Source organism: Oryctolagus cuniculus, chromosome 16, assembly GCF_051225735.1.
Source record: "Oryctolagus cuniculus isolate XC-2025 breed Fujian yellow rabbit chromosome 16, ASM5122573v1, whole genome shotgun sequence".
Lineage (NCBI taxonomy): Eukaryota > Metazoa > Chordata > Mammalia > Lagomorpha > Leporidae > Oryctolagus > Oryctolagus cuniculus.
The window spans coordinates 2738139-2752996 of record NC_142882.1 but is presented as its reverse complement, the minus strand read 5'-3'; the positions used below and the strand labels follow the sequence as shown (position 1 = coordinate 2752996).

At 61.9% G+C, this 14858-nt stretch overlaps 1 long non-coding RNA gene across 4 annotated transcripts in view; it reads left to right on the top strand.

Annotated features, from left to right (window-relative positions):
• The first annotated feature begins 2206 nt into the window (after positions 1-2206).
• Positions 2207-14858, top strand: part of LOC103344977 (protein ENL) — a 67317-nt gene continuing 54665 nt past the window's right edge. Inside the window, exons 1-3 of one of the 4 annotated variants that reach the window (XR_007917999.3) lie at positions 2207-2406; positions 3321-3404; positions 10363-10543. This is a non-coding gene — a long non-coding RNA (protein ENL). The remainder of the gene's footprint in view (positions 2407-3320; positions 3405-10362; positions 10544-14858) is intronic. The other 3 variants (XR_007917997.3, XR_007918000.3, XR_007917998.3) reach the window with 3 other exon arrangements.

Here is a 14858-nt window from a genome sequence, read left to right as displayed (position 1 = left end):
CCCTTCTCTCCCATCTATGTGTGGGAATAGGGATCAGTGAGTAATCTCAGTAAGTAACTGGCCGTAGATCAAAGGGAGCTGTAAACTAGATACAGGAACAACTAAGAGCGGCATTAACTGCAGCCCGCGGATGCTCAGACCTGGACACACACCAGAATTCTCAGCTGAGATTTTAAAAAGGAGCCGCAGAGCAGTAAAACCAGAATCCCTGAAGGTAGGGCTTGGGCACAGGTGCAATTTAAAACTCTTTGGGAGATCCACAGTCGCCTGCCCCAGCCTCTGAACCCTGGAGCTGTCCTCTTGGCCAGCAAGGAAGATTAGTGCATGCTAGGGAGGGACTAAAGATGCGTGAATGCTGACCTGTTCTACCTCTCGGAACTGACCTAGCTATAGGGTTCAGTGTCACTGTCACTTCAAGCACCAAATACTTACAGAGTACCTACTACGTGCATTATGCTTAGGATATATGAGTGGAAAAGGCAGATAAAGATCCTTGTTTTGGGGGCTGGCGCTGTGGCTCAACAGGTTAAGCTGCTGCTTGCGGCACCAACATCCACAATGGGTGCAGGTTCGAGTCCCGGCTGCTCCACTTCGGCTCCAGCTCCCTGCTAATGCACCTAGGAAAGCAGCAGAGGATGGCCCAAGTGCTTGGGCCGCTGCCCCCAGGTAGGAGATCCAGATGAAGCTCCTGTCTCCCGGCTTCAGCCTGGCCCAGCAATGGCTGTTCAGGCCATCTAGGGAGTGAACCAGCAGATGGAAGACCTCTTCTCTGTGTCGCTCCCTCTCCCTAGCTCTGTAACTGCCTCTCAGTTGAATAAATCTTTTTTTTTTTTTTTTTTTTTGTTTTAAAGAAAAAGATCGTTGTTTTCAAGGAGCTGAGGTACTGGTCAGGGGAGACAGACCATGAACTTCATAGGTAACTACGTACCTATTAGCAGGTAATAAGTGGAGATAGACAATGAACTTAATAAGTAACGGTGTACATTAGGAGGTGATAAGTGCTGCGGAAAGAGAAAACTGGAACAATGTGAGGAGGGCTGGGATCCGAGGTGGGGGTAGGATTAAGTAGAGGGGTGACCTCGGTCTGACTGGGAACCTACACCAGGAACAAAGGCTCGGAGGGCAAGGGGTGACCCAGAGGGACAGTCCAGGGGGAGAGTTTCAGGGAGAGGGGAGGGCACCTGCCAAAGTGCCCAGGCTGGGAGGGGCCGTTTGGCCTGGGGGTTAAGATGTTGGTTAGGATGCCTGTGTCCCACACCAGAGATTGGGGTTCAAGTCTCGGCTCTGCCAGTGCAGGAAGGCGTTGGTCCCTGCCACCCACATGGGAGTCCTGGACGGTGTTCCTGGCTCCTGACTTCGGATGAAAATTATTAAAAGCAGTGTATAAAATCACCCTCAGACTGCGCGTATGAGGGGTCCATGAAACTTAAACGCATTTTGCATGTAGACCTGGGTCCCAGCCCTAAGGGATCTCACTTTGTATGTGCAAATGTCCCAACGTCTGAAAAAAAAGAAAAACAAATCCAAACACTTTATAAAGCAATAAGGGAAACCCAACCTTTATTAACCATATGCACCTTGCACTAAGTAAACGGCCAGAACGAATTCCTTTGGGGGGGGTGGAGAGAGAGAGAGAGAGAGAGAAAATTGATCATTTAACAGCACGATTTCAAGTCCCCGTCGCTGCCCTGGACGTGGAATGGAATCACCCCATGCTGTTCATTTTACACGTGGCGCTGACAGGAACGGGTAGAGGCGGCCACACAGACCCAGGATTGCAAAACCAATCTCAGTCCCCCAGCCCAGGGCTCACTCCATCACCCAAACAAATGCCGCAGGGCTCCCTCCCCGGGGTTCGAACCCGTGACTTCAGCCGCGCCTAGGGAACGCTCCCGCACGGCCAGGCCGGCGCCACGAGGTAGCGCCCCCTACGGGTCGCAGCGCGCAGGCGTGGCGCACCCGTCCCGCCCCCGCCCCCCTCCACGTGCGGCGCACACCTCGCGCTCCCCTCGGCGGCGCTCGCCTCGCGCCTCCCTCCCTCCCTCCTCCCGCCCCTCCGGCCTCGGCCTCCTATTGGCTGCGGGCTTCGTCCCTCCGACCGCAGCCCGGCAGGCCCCCGCCAAGAAGGAAGTCCCGCCCAGCGAGCGGCCGCCCGCGCCCCCGATTGGCTCGGCCAACTGTCAGTTGGGGCGGCGGGCCCGAGTCGGCTGCGGGGGCCCGCGGTCGGTGCGCGACCCGGGCTGGCGGTGGTTTCCGGTTCCGCGGGGCTGGCGGGCGGGCGGCCGGGAGCGGCGTCGGCGGCGGCGCCTGACAGACAATGAGGGCGGTGGGGCGGCGCTGAGCGGCGGCGGCGGCGAGCGACGCGGGGCCCGGGGGCGGGGCGGGGCGCCAGCCATGGACAATCAGGTGAGGAGCGGCCGCGCAGCCCCAGCGCAGCCCGCCCGGCCCCCTCCCTCCCTCCCTCGGCCCGCCCGCCCGGCCCTCCTCGGTCCCGGCCTCCCCGCCCTCGCTCCGCGCCCGCCCGCCCCGCTTTGTGCTCGCCCGCAGCTCCCCGGGCCTTGCGGTGGGGCGGGGGCGCCCCTCCCCCACCCGCGACCCCGGCCCGGCCGGAACGCCTCGGATCTCTTTGGGGGTCCGGAGTCTCCTGGGACGACCCCGTTGGGGACCCCAGCCTGACCCAGAACCGTCCGGGGCGCTTTTCGGAACCCCTGTCCGCCCCAGCACCCTTGAGGATGCCCCTGGGGGAGCCCCGCTCAGCCCAGGACCGCCTGGGACGCCCCCAGAAGCCCGCCCGGGGATACCGGCCTGGTCCAGGCAGCTTGGGGGACCCCTCACCCGCCTCAGGCCGGGCCTGTGCCCCTCTGCCTGTTCGGATCCTGGGCCGGAGTTGTCTGCTTCCCTCTCCCAAACTCCCTGAGCCCCCACCCCGCTACCCCTTGGAACTCGGCTCGGATTTGAGCGCCCCCCCCCCCCAGCCCCTAGGACCCACCCACCCTCAGCCGCCTTGGCCCCGGCTCTCTGGGGCCCCTCCTGTTCAGCAGGACCCAGGGGCTCCCCACTGTCCCCTCCGTTGGGCCCGGGTTTGCGTCCTCAGCCTCTCTGACCTAGGGCTGCTGCCTGGGGCCGCCTTTGGTGTCAGGCCTCGGTCATTCGCCCAGGGACCCCGGCGCCCCAAGGGCCGTGTCGCCTTCAGAGCCTCCTGGACCAGGGGCAGTCTCTTCCCTGGAGCCCCCAGCCCTTCAGACCCCCCATGCTTGCTGTTCCCTCTCTGCTGCGGGGGTCCTGAGATGCCCCCTTCCTTGCATTTGACCCCGTTCTAGGTCTCCCAGCGCAGGCCGGGGACCTTACCTGCTCTGGCTTCACAGTCCTGCAACCTCCCACTTGAGCTCAGCACCCGCTGCCCCGTGAGTCTTTGAGCCACTGCTCTCCCACCCTCCACCTCGTGTCCCCCCCCGCCCCCCCGCCCCAGCGCCCAGAGCATCCCCCACCTCCCTAAGGGCTCCTGTTGTCCCGCCCTTGCTGGGCCCTGGCACCCCCGGCCCGGCACTCAGCTCTGAGCCCCTGCCCCTTGCTGCACCCACGTGGGCTCATGGCTTCGTCCCCCCTCCCCGGCTGTGGGGGCACGGGCCAGGGAGGGCGTTGTGGGGCTGTGGGGGTGGCAGCTGAGATCTGCGCCGTTAGCGAGGTTAGCGAGGGCAGGTCGGGGCGTCCCTGGCTGCTGGCGCCAGGGAGGAGGCCGCGTCTGGAGAGGCGCTGTGTGGTCTTGGGACGGGGGGTGTGGGGGGGAGGCGACCCCATCGGCCGCCTGCAGCCCAGGGTCATCAAGGCAAGGGGGTGCTTCCGGCACCCACTCACGGCGGGCTCCCGTTTGGCTTTGGTGTCGCTAGCCTTTCTCCAGGGAGGTAAGGGTGGCTTTGTGGCAGCTGTTTGGTGGACGTCCTGGGACAGGACAGAGCTTAGTGCCTCTCGTCTGGTCCCCACTCCCCACCCCTCGCTCCTCAGGGGCCCTAGGCCAGAGGGCATCCGTTCCCCTGTGGCGTGCTGGGCCCCCAGCCGCAAGGTGGCTGCCACCGTGGGAAGCTGATTGACGAGCGATGGTGGAGGCCCTCGGGGGCTGTGTCTGCCTGCACCGTGCAGTGCGGCCGCCCGGCACCGCGGCTGGTTCAGCTCTGGGCTAACCAGAGTGGAAAGTTTGCTTCCTTGGGTGGCCCAGCCGCTTTGAGGTGCTCGGTCACCCCTGCTTCTGAGCCGCTGGCTGCCTCGTGGGACAGCATCTTCACCACACGTTCCACCGGGCCTCGCTGACCTTGGCCCCCGAGGACGTATTTGGCGAGAGCTGGGTCCCTGGGGTGGGGGGGTGGGGAGTGGACCCAAATTCTGGGTCACCTTTCCCAGCTGTGTTCTCATGCAAACTTGGGAGGGGCCCAAGCACCCTGCCCCTTCCTGGGAGCTGAGGCCCCGAGGGGACCAGGAGAGAAGGATGAGAGGATGATGTCTTTCCCCCGCGGGTGGACAACGCCGTGAGCGCGGCAGAACCTCAGCCGTCCCTGCCCCCTGAGGTGCCGCCAGCCTTGCCCTGCCTTGTCACGGCAGGAAGGCTTGGCTCTCCCGCGGGCACCTGCCGGCTTTCCCAGCCTGGGCGTCTCCTGTTTGGCCTTTCTCTTTCTCTAGAGCTTGCTGCTCCAGATGCACTTGCTCTGGGCTTCCAGTTTGCCGGCGACGGTCGGCATCTTTCCCCAGGCCGGGAGAAAGGCTCTGTGATTCTCTGTGCCCGGCCCTAGCCCACACGCTCGGTCCCCTGCCCCTGCCGGTTGTGCCTGCGAGGGGTGGGGTTAACCTCCAGGACTGAGGTGGGCAGGGGAACTGGGATGTAACACGGATGAGGATTGTGCAGACTGGGAGCAGTGAGCCACCGGGGACCTGGCTTGCTGAGGGAGCAGGCAGGTGTTGCCTAGATTTCTCCCATCACAGAGGGCCCCGGCCTGGCAGCCGGGGCAGGCAGCAGTGACGTCGGTCAGACCGTTGGGCCGCTGCTTGCCGCTTCTTGAGACGCTCTCTGAGGTGTGGGTGTGAGGGCAGCACCTTAGAGGAGGCTCGTGTCTGATGGCAGTGCCCGCCCCCGCCCCCGGCCGCCCATTCTACAGATGTGGAAATGCAGTCGAGGCCTCGGGACTCCCCAAGCCCTGCCTAGGAGGGCTCAGAGCTGCCCAGCGCACTCTCTTGCAGGGTGACCCATCGCCCCACTCCCACTTCTAGAACTATTGCCCAGGGAAGGCAGCCTCCCCCCCGCCCCGGTCCTAAAATTCCTATATAGTAAAGTACTTAAGGCCCAGCCAGCCCAAGTCCTGGTTCCCTTTATGCCTGTCAGAGTTTCTAATGCAAAGTTTTGCACCGATTTTGCCAAGCATTGGTTAAATGAAGGCAGCCAGGCAGCAGACGCCGTGACTGGGGTTGTCCACATTCAGGGAGTCCCCCAGATGCTCCTAGGAGAATGTGGGAGACCCCCAGCACACTGCTGACACAGATACCCCGCCGCGGGCTCCCGTGGGTTAGTCCCCAGGAGCCTGAAAGCGCTAAGGGCTGTGGTGTGTTTGCATGGCCACGTGGTCTGTACACTTTGCCTGGGCTTACAGAGAGAAAGAGTGGAGCCCCCGTCGTCTCTTTGTCATAAACCTTGTGCCGCAGGTTGGAAGAACAGGGGCATATGAAGCCAGGGGAGCAGTGGGGGTGCTGGGTGGCAGCCCCCGGGTGCTGGTGGTGAGAATCCTGGACCTCCCGCGGCCGTCAGCATGTACCCCGATCCTGGCCCTGTGCCCGTCCTGGCCCAGTAGCAGCCTTTCCCCATCTTTCTCGCACTGTAGCCGGCAGCTGCTCTCGAGAGCCTGGCCGGGCCTGGAGGGAGGCGCTGTCAGTTGCCTGGTCTTGTTTTGCCTTCCCTGCGAGGTCAGGTGGGACTTCATGGCCCGTGGAAGCTGGCGAGGGCAAAGCCTGCAGTGCCTTCTCCCCATGGGAGAGGCGGGGTTGGTGCACTGGGAGGAATTTGATGTGGGAGCCCGGGCATGATGCCACTGCTGGGTAAACCGCGGACCCCAGAGGGAAGGCCGCCTGCTGCAAGGAACTCCCAGCAGAAAATCAGGCCGTTAAAGACCTGCCTTCTGGGGCCCAAGCGTGGGCAGGGCTCGCGGGAAGCCGGGAGGAGTGCGTGGAGGGAAGGGCCCTGGGTGGCGGAGAGCTTCCGGAACAAGGCCATCTCTCCTTTCTCTTGGCCAGTGAGGGCAACCCGCCGGCATCCGTTTGTCTGGTTTGCAGGGCTGAGGATTCCAGCCTTTGGGTTCCCAGTGCCCTGTGCCAGCTGGCCTGGAGGGAGGGCAGTGCCCCAGCTGAGGCCTCTGCCCAAGCTTAACTGTCCCCAGATGGCCTGCGGAGCCCTTGGGCCCCTCCAGTGGTCCGCTGACTTTCCCAGAGTACGAGATTCGCTCTCTCCAGGGCAGGTGCTTGTGGTTGAGCCGTGGGCAGCAAGGTGGTCCCCTGGAGGTGCGGGCAGATGGCAGCCCCTGAGGCTGAGCCCCCAGTGGCTCACAGAGGTCCTGTCTGGTCGCGGCAGCAGGTGATCCTGGTGCCCTGGAGGATCCCGCTGGGTGGAGAGGCTGGGCCACAGCCACTGAGCTCCCTGCGCAGCCGAGCCCCCAGCAGCCGCTTAGCCCGGCGCCTTCCCGGAGAAAGCCGGTCAGTTAGCTGCAGCTCCAGGTCGAGTCGAGGAAAGCGGACGCAACCCTTGGCTGGGGGCCCGGCCGGGCTCCTCTGCCATCGTGGTTGGAATGAGCACGGCTGGCCAGCGCTCAAGTTCCCGTGCGTCTCCAGCTGATGCCGCTGGAACGTCTTAATGAATGAGCGCGTCCTTCTTTGAGATGGTGGCACTGAATCCGTGTCGCAGACGTGTCTTGACCTCAGACGATTCCAGCAGCCGGCAGGAAACGCTCCCCTCCTGGGGGACACTTGGGGTGCAGGAGTCTGGGCCGGGAACCTCAGCTCTGTCGACCGAGCCTGCGGCGTGCCCTCAGCTAGTGTGGAGGCTGAGGCTGGCGCCAACCCCCGGGACATACACATTGCCCGGGTGGTGCTTAGGGCACAGCCTGGCGTTGGGAAGGTTTCCCGCGCCGTCACATGGGGCCTGTGTGGCATGGTTGTGGCACTCACATCCTGCCGGCTCTGGTGGAGCCGTGGTCTCCGTTGGTTCACAGCCGCTGCTCCGCCGCCTCTGTGGTGTCAGGATGCCGGGAAGTCTGCCGAGGGCTGGGCGTTGGGGTCGGTGAGAGTGATCCTTCTCTCGTGGAGCGTTGGTGGCGTTGCCGTAGTGTCTGTCCACTCCCCCACCCCCCGTGCCCTCCCAGTGTCCAGGGAGGTCCGGAGCGGGAGGCTGGGGTGTGTGAGCGCGCAGGACGGATTCTGTCCGTCAGGGATGATGTGGGGGTGCTGGCGTGGGTTTTTCTCCAGGACTCTCCGTGGGCAGCGCTCCTGCAGGAGATGCTGTGGTCGCCTTGAGTTGTGCAAGCTCTCCCAGGCGCGGAGCCCCCTTGTCTCTACGTGGGGCCGGTGTTTCCACTGGAAGGTTCCCTCCGTCCCTGGGATTTGTGGGCGCCCTCCTCTCCCGTGCTGTCCCCATGCCGTCCCTGTCACAGTTGCCATCGGATGCATGGATCCCGGGCTTGGCTGACCCTCCCCCATCTTTGAGTCTGGCCAGCTCCCCCGCGTCAGGCTCTGTTGAAGTTTCTTTCCAGCCACTCACTCTGCCTGTCTCCCAGTATTGGTGGACTTTCTGTCCTTGTCTCCCCTCTGTCCAGACCGTACGCAGATGGCCGAGGGCTCCCCTCCCTTAAGCTTCCTCGTGGCCCATCCCTCTGTGACTAATCTGCAGCTCCCCCCCACCCCACCCTGCACCCCACAGTGTCCCTGTCCCAGGTGCCACCCGTGCTGCTTCCCAGGGGAGCCCTGAGCCAAGGGCACTCCTCTGCCCTCTTTGTTTTGTTTTATTTTTAAAGATTTATTTATTTATTTGAGAGGCAGAGGCAGAGAGACGGATTTTCCATCTGCTTGTTCACTCTCCAAATGGCTACAATGGCCAGGGCTGGGCCAGGCCGAAGCCAGGAGCCAGGAGCTTCCTCCCAGTCTCCCGTGTTGGTGCAGGGGCCTAAGCACTTGGGTCCCCTTCCACTGCTTTCCCAGGCATACTGGTGAGGAAGCTGGATTGCAAGTGGAGCAGCTGAGACCTGAACCCGGCATCCATACGGGATGCCGGTGCTGCAGGCGGAGGCTTAGTCTACTATGCCACAGCGCCGGCCCCACAATGTCTTCTTTTAAAGTTTATTTTCTCAGTTGCCAAATGCAAGCTGTGTGCTTCTGCCCCATCTGTTGTACCTGGCTTGCTAGGTGCCAAGGACTCCCCCAGCCCCTGTCGTGGAGCCACTCTGTGGTCCTCTCCACTAGGTCGCTTTCCCTCTCCCTCTCAGAAGGCTCTCGGGTGGTCACTCTGATGTTGCTGACCGAGGCTGCCAGGGCACGTGGGATGCAGTCCCTGTTCCCAGAGGCCACAGGGGCAGGGCGAGGGGTGCCGGGGCCTGTCTGCAACCTTCTAAGCGTGCTGGGGGGTCACTGGTTTGAGGCCTGGGGATGAGAAAGCTCCTGGAAGAAAGTTGGACTCATACTGGGTCTCTGGTGAGTGGAATTTGGATCAGCAGAGACGGGGCAGAGGGCACCCCAGGCCATGGGTGTAGAAGTGATGGGGGCAGACGGAAGCAGCCCTTGTGGGCTGCTGTCAGACTGAGCCTGGAACGCAGGGTGTGTGCATTTCCTGTGCCTTCTCAGCTATGGGACCCCAGGACACAGCATTGGGAACGGTGTCTGTGTGTGGGAGGGAGCCCTCAGATCTGACACTGACAGGTGGATGCAAGGTGCACTCTGACCTCCAGGGTTGAAACGTTCAAGGAGAGCTGCCTTGGCAGGCAGGAGATGGGAGGTGTGCCAGGGCCTAGGCTCTGTTCTGGGGGAGTGGCGGGGTCGGTCGGCCGCTGGCGCACTCAGCCGAGTGGCAGAATCTGAGCAGAGACAGGTCTGGAGGGATCGTGGCCACATAGATGCACACGGTGACCTGGCGAGGAGGGAGGTCCAAAGGTGCAGGCAGAGCTCTGGTGCCGGGGCCAGGGAGCTGGTGGAGCCCAGTCCTGGGCGGTGTGACCCGGAAGGTGCCGCTGCCTTCTGACTGCCCGCCCCTGCTTGTCTGTGGCTGGGAGCCGGGGTGCACGTGGCCCCGTGTTGCTCCGGAACACTCTTGTGTTTGACACCAGCTGTCAGGTCTGTGTCTGATAAAACTTTGGGAGGTTTTCACAAACAGCGTGGATGCTTGCAGGAGGCTCCCTGCTGGGGGTCGGCCAAGCTGGGTGTTGAGGGCTGGGAAGGCTCCTGGCTGTGGGCTCAGCGGAGTGGAACCTGCCCGAGCTGCCTCCTGTCTCAGGCTGACGTGCCAGATGGTGCAGGAGGCTGCGGCCCCCTGGGAACCTGTCACCAGGGGCTGCGTGCTGCCTCTGCCTTCTCCCTGGAGCCACGCCGGTGGGGCTTTGTGGATGCCTTAGAGGGCCGAGAGCAGCCTCTGTTCTGCAGAGGATGTGTGTGGCGGGGAGTGCTGGGGCAGCAGCGCCGGGCGGGGTGGCCAGGGAGGCAGAGTGGTCTGCTGAGTTACACTCAGTTCCATGGACCTGGGCTGAACCTGGCGCCTCTCCTGGCCTGCGCTGGCCCTCGCCTGTGCTGCTTCGCGGCTCAGTCTCGGAGCCTCGGTTTCCTCGTCTGCAAAGTGAGGGGACGGCACAGGTCCAGCCCGTGAGGCCTCGCCGGGGACCCCAGCTGCAGGCCAGGAGGGGACACAAGAGTGGCACAGGTGGGCGGCAGGCAGCCCAGTGGTTCTGTAATGAAGAATGCCAAGACCACCGAGTGTGGTAAAGATGGTGGGGTGCTTTCGCCTCGAGTGGTCAGGGCAGGCTTCCCCACGGGGGTGACCGTTGCACTGAGGGCCTGAGATGAGCGGGGCCGGCATGGGGATCTGTAGGGACTGCCGAGGCAGGAATGAGGCCCCCATGGAGGCTGCGCGAGCAGAACAGAGGATGAGGGGTGAACAGGAGGCAGCGCTGGCTGCAGAGAGAATGATGGGCCGCGCAGGGCCCCGCAGACACCTGTGCTCCCTGTGCGCCCTCACTGGGTTGGGAGCGTGTCACACTGGGCAGCCAGCACGGGAAGTCGCTGTGGAGAGGGGCCGGGCAGTGCTGGCGCTGCGGAGGGCCTTGTGCTGACCCTGTCCTGCCCCTGTCCCTCCAGTGCACCGTCCAGGTCAAGTTGGAGCTGGGACATCGCGCCCAGCTGCGCAAGAAGCCCACCACGGAGGGGTTCACCCACGACTGGATGGTGTTTGTGCGCGGCCCTGAGCAGTGTGAGATCCAGCACTTCGTGGAGAAGGTGATCTTCCGGCTGCACGACAGCTTCCCCAAGCCCAAACGCGGTGAGTGGCCCCGCCTCGCGTGCGTCCCGGGGGCAGCAGGTGCGCGAGGTTCCCTGACGCTGACGTGCGTGGTCCTCCCAGCTCCCCTGTGAGGAGCCGCTGCTGCCGGGGACATGGCAGCCACAGGAAAGTCTGACATGGATGGTGTCTGTCCACCATCCTCAGACACGCCCCGAGCAGCCGTCTGCCTGTTGCTGGGGGATGGGGCGGGTGGCTGACAGTGCGGGGTCCGGGGGACCACAGGAGCTGAGCCACAGGTGAGCCAGGGCGGCCGTGGGCTGGAGCAGGAGTGCATGCTGGGACCCTACCATGCTGGCAGTGCCCTGCAGGCGGCTCCCTGTTGAGTGGGGAGGTGGTCAGCATCCCAGACAGAGGCTTTGCCTCAGAGGGGCGTCCCCTCGACGCTGGTCTCTGCCGGTTTCCCCCTCAGCCTTGGGCGCTGTGTCTTGCCCTGAATTTTCACCATCTTCCCTCCCACTTCCCATTCAGGCCTCTGGGGGGAGGGAGGGAGCGATGACACGGCCCCTGCTCACAGCAGGGGCGCGAGCTGTCGCTGGATGCGGCCTCCCAGAAGGGAGCAGCCGCAGCAGGACTGCCTGCCTGCCTGCCTGCCTCTCTCTCTCTTTCTCTTTCCCTCCCTCTCTCCCTCCCTCCCCCCTCTCTTTCTTTCTTTCTTTCTTTTTAGATTTATTTATTTATTTATTTGAAAGAGTTACACAGAGAGGAGAGGCAGAGAGAAAGAGAGGTCTTCCATCCACTGGTTCACTCCCCAATTGGCTGCCATGGCCGGAGCTGCACTGATCTGAAGCCAGGAGCTCCATCCAGGTCCCCCACGTGGGTGGAGGGGTCCAAGCACTTGGGCCATCTTCTGCTACTTTCCCAGGCCACAGCAGAGAGCTGGATCAAAAGAAGAGCAGCCGGGACTTGAACCAGCGCCCATGTGGGATGCCAGCACTGCAGGTGGCAGTTTTACCCACTACGCCACAGCACCTGCCCCTGCCTTCCCTTTTCATCCCACAGACTGCAGCTGTGGGTGGTGTCCTGCCACTGTTGCCAGGGATTTTTTTTTTTTTTTTTTTTTTTTTTTTGGACAGGCAGAGTGGACAGTGAGAGAGACAGAGAGAAAGGTCTTCCTTTGCCGTTGGTTCACCCTCCAATGGCCGCCGCGGCTGGCGCGCTGCGGCTGGCACATTGCGCTGATCCGAAGCCAGGAGCCAGGTGCTTCTCCTGGTCTCCCATGCGGGTGCAGGGCCCAAGCACTTGGGCCATCCTCCACTGCACTCCCTGGCCACAGCAGAGAGCTGGCCTGGAAGAGGGGCAACCGGGACAGAATCTGGCGCCCCGAGCAGGACTAGAACCTGGTGTGCCGGCGCCGCAAGGTGGAGGATTAGCTTATTGAGCCACGGCGCCGGCCCGCCAGGGATGTTTCTAAAATTTTTGTTATTTATTGCAGAGACTGAGAGACAGTACTGTAGTCCACTGGTTCAATCCCCAAATATCTTGTGAGAGGGGCAAAGCTGGGAGCTGGGACCTCAGTCCAGGTCTGTCAGGTGGACGGCCATCACTTGCACCATCACCCGCTACTTCCCACGGTCTGCATTAACAGGAAGCTGGGCTCAGTAGCTGGAGCTGGGATTTGAACTCAGCACTCTGATGTGGGCCATGAGCGTTTTAACTGCTAGGTCAAATGGTTGCACCAAAGCACATCTGTGTAGATGTCCCTGGGGGTCGGCTTAACACCGCAGCAGGAGCACAGCGGCCGAGAAGAACCCACGGCTGCCTCGCGTCCCCCTCTGCCTTCTCTGGCAGCGTCTCCTCCAGTGTCTCCTCCTGTCTCCCTCACCTGTCCTTCCTCATCTCCCTGTCCACCGAGTACTGGGCTTGGCCCGGGATGGTGGTGTCCATCTGCTTTGATGGTGTTTATTTCATCTTCTGCCCACTGTCAGTGATCACATGGCTCCTGGAGGCAGTTGGCAGCCTGCACTGATCAGACTTTGCCTCTGTGCCCTGAGCTCCTGGTGACAACCTACCACCTGGGCTCTCCCAGAATCCCTGGGAGGGAGGCACAGAGCAGCCCAGTTGCCCACTGAAGCGCGCATGCAGGTGCACGTCCCTGGGAAATGGGCTCGCGGTCCTGCAGCGCCCATCTGCCGGCAGTGAGCCTGCCCAGGCAGCGGAGCAAGCCCCTGCTCCCCGTTGCAGCCAGTGAAACTCTGCAGGCCCCTTGCCTGTGGTCAGCGAGAAGGCCCTCTGGCAGTGAGAGAGCCACAGGAGGCTGGGAACCCCCTCTCCCAGTGAGAGCCGCGGATGGCTGGGAACCCCCTCTGCCAGTGAGAGCTGTGGATGGCTGGGAACCCCCTCTGCCAGTGAGAGAGCCGCGGATGGCTGGGAACCCCCTCTGCCAGTGAGAGCCGTGGATGGCTGGGAACCCCCTCTGCCAGTGAGAGAGCCACGGATGGCTGGGAACCCCCTCTGCCAGTGAGAGCCGCGGATGGCTGGGAACCCCCTCTGCCAGTGAGAGAGCCACGGATGGCTGGGAACCCCCTCTGCCAGTGAGAGCCACGGATGGCTGGGAACCCCCTCTGCCAGTGAGAGAGCCGATGGCTGGGAACCCCCTCTGCCAGTGAGAGCTGTGGATGGCTGGGAACCCCCTCTGCCAGTGAGAGCCGCGGATGGCTGGGAACCCCCTCTGCCAGTGAGAGAGCCGCGGATGGCTGGGAACCCCCTCTGCCGGTGAGAGCCGCGGATGGCTGGGAACCCCCTCTGCCAGTGAGAGAGCCGCGGATGGCTGGGAACCCCCTCTGCCAGTGAGAGCCGCAGATGGCTGGGAACCCCCTCTGCCAGTGAGAGAGCCGATGGCTGGGAACCCCCTCTCCCTGGGTGGCTGGGACCGCAGCCCGCGAAAGGATACTTTCCTTGGAGCAGATACACATTGTAACAGATTAAAGAGCCAGTAGTGCAGTGCTGCAGAAGCAGCTCTTGATAGAATATACCTGCCTTGTAACATGAAAGAGACACAAAGATACAGAAGAATCTTTTACTTCCGATGTGTACACATTGTATCCAATCTAAGAGGCAGTACTTTGCCTACTTAAAAAGTGTCTTTGACTTCAAATATGCACACATTGTAACAAATCAAAGCCTGGTTCCCTGCTTATGAAAAGTATCTCTTAGGGCAGATGTTCGCACACTGTAACAAACGGAAGAACACTGTCCAGCTCCAAACTGCTCTCCCCTCTCCTGGCCAGTTGTCTCCCCTGGGCGCTCTTCCCAGGCCTTTCTGCAGTGTGTGGCCTACGGCAGCTGATCTCTTTCCTACTTCTTGTTTTTTCAGATGTGAACAGTGTGTATCAGGTTAGGATTTATCTCAGACTGTCCCCTCTGCCCCCCTGCCCCTCCACAGTATAGTTGGCTGGTTTTCTCTTGCATTGTCCCTGTGGCTGTGATGAGGTGAGCCCCGTCCCTCTGGGGTCCCCCAGGAGTCCCCTGTTCTCTGGTTGCCAGGTGCAGAGCCACGTGCTTCATTTTTACTGTTTTATCTTTCTCCTTAGCACCATCCTAACCTAGCATTTGCTCCTCTTGCCCGCGTCCCCGACCCTGTATTGGGATTTGTGCCTGTGGGGTTTGCTGCGACACCCCCGGTGCCTGCAGAGACAGGAGGTGCTTACTCAGGACTGAATAAGTGAATGGCCCTTGCCTCCCCATCAACTTTTGTCAGTGTCTTCTGACTCCCCACCAGGGGCGGGGGAGCCTCCTCCTTGCACTGTCTCCAGCCCTGCCTCTGGGAGCTACACTTGACGTTGTTAAGGCGGATGAAGGATAACAAGGCCTTCGCGCCCAGGTTGCAGGCCGACCCCAACATTTGCTTCTGGGCTCTGCCTGCCGCTCTCAGCTTGATTTGGATGCTCGGATTCCCTTCCCTCTTCTGGGTTCCAAATCCTGACCCAAGGTCACACCAGGTCAGGTGGGTTCCTTGACCATGTCCCTGTTTTAATTTGCTCATGTTTGGGCTGTGACTTTGCAATACCCATTTTTGTAGGTTGTCCTCATCACACTTTCCTCCTCTTGTTTCTGTTTCTGTTTTTTTTCTTTTTTCCCATCCTTGTGCTCATTTTGTTTAATCTGTGGAGTTGTTTTTGTTTTGCTGTTAAACTTACTTGAGAAGCAGACAGAGCACCGCTATCCGTTGGCTCGTTCCCCAGTGACTGCAATGGCTGGGGCTGGGCCAGGCCAGAGCCGGGAGCTGGGAGTCCAGTCCAGGTCCCCAGGCGGGTGGCGGGGACTCGGCTACTTGAGCCGTCACTGCCACCTGAGG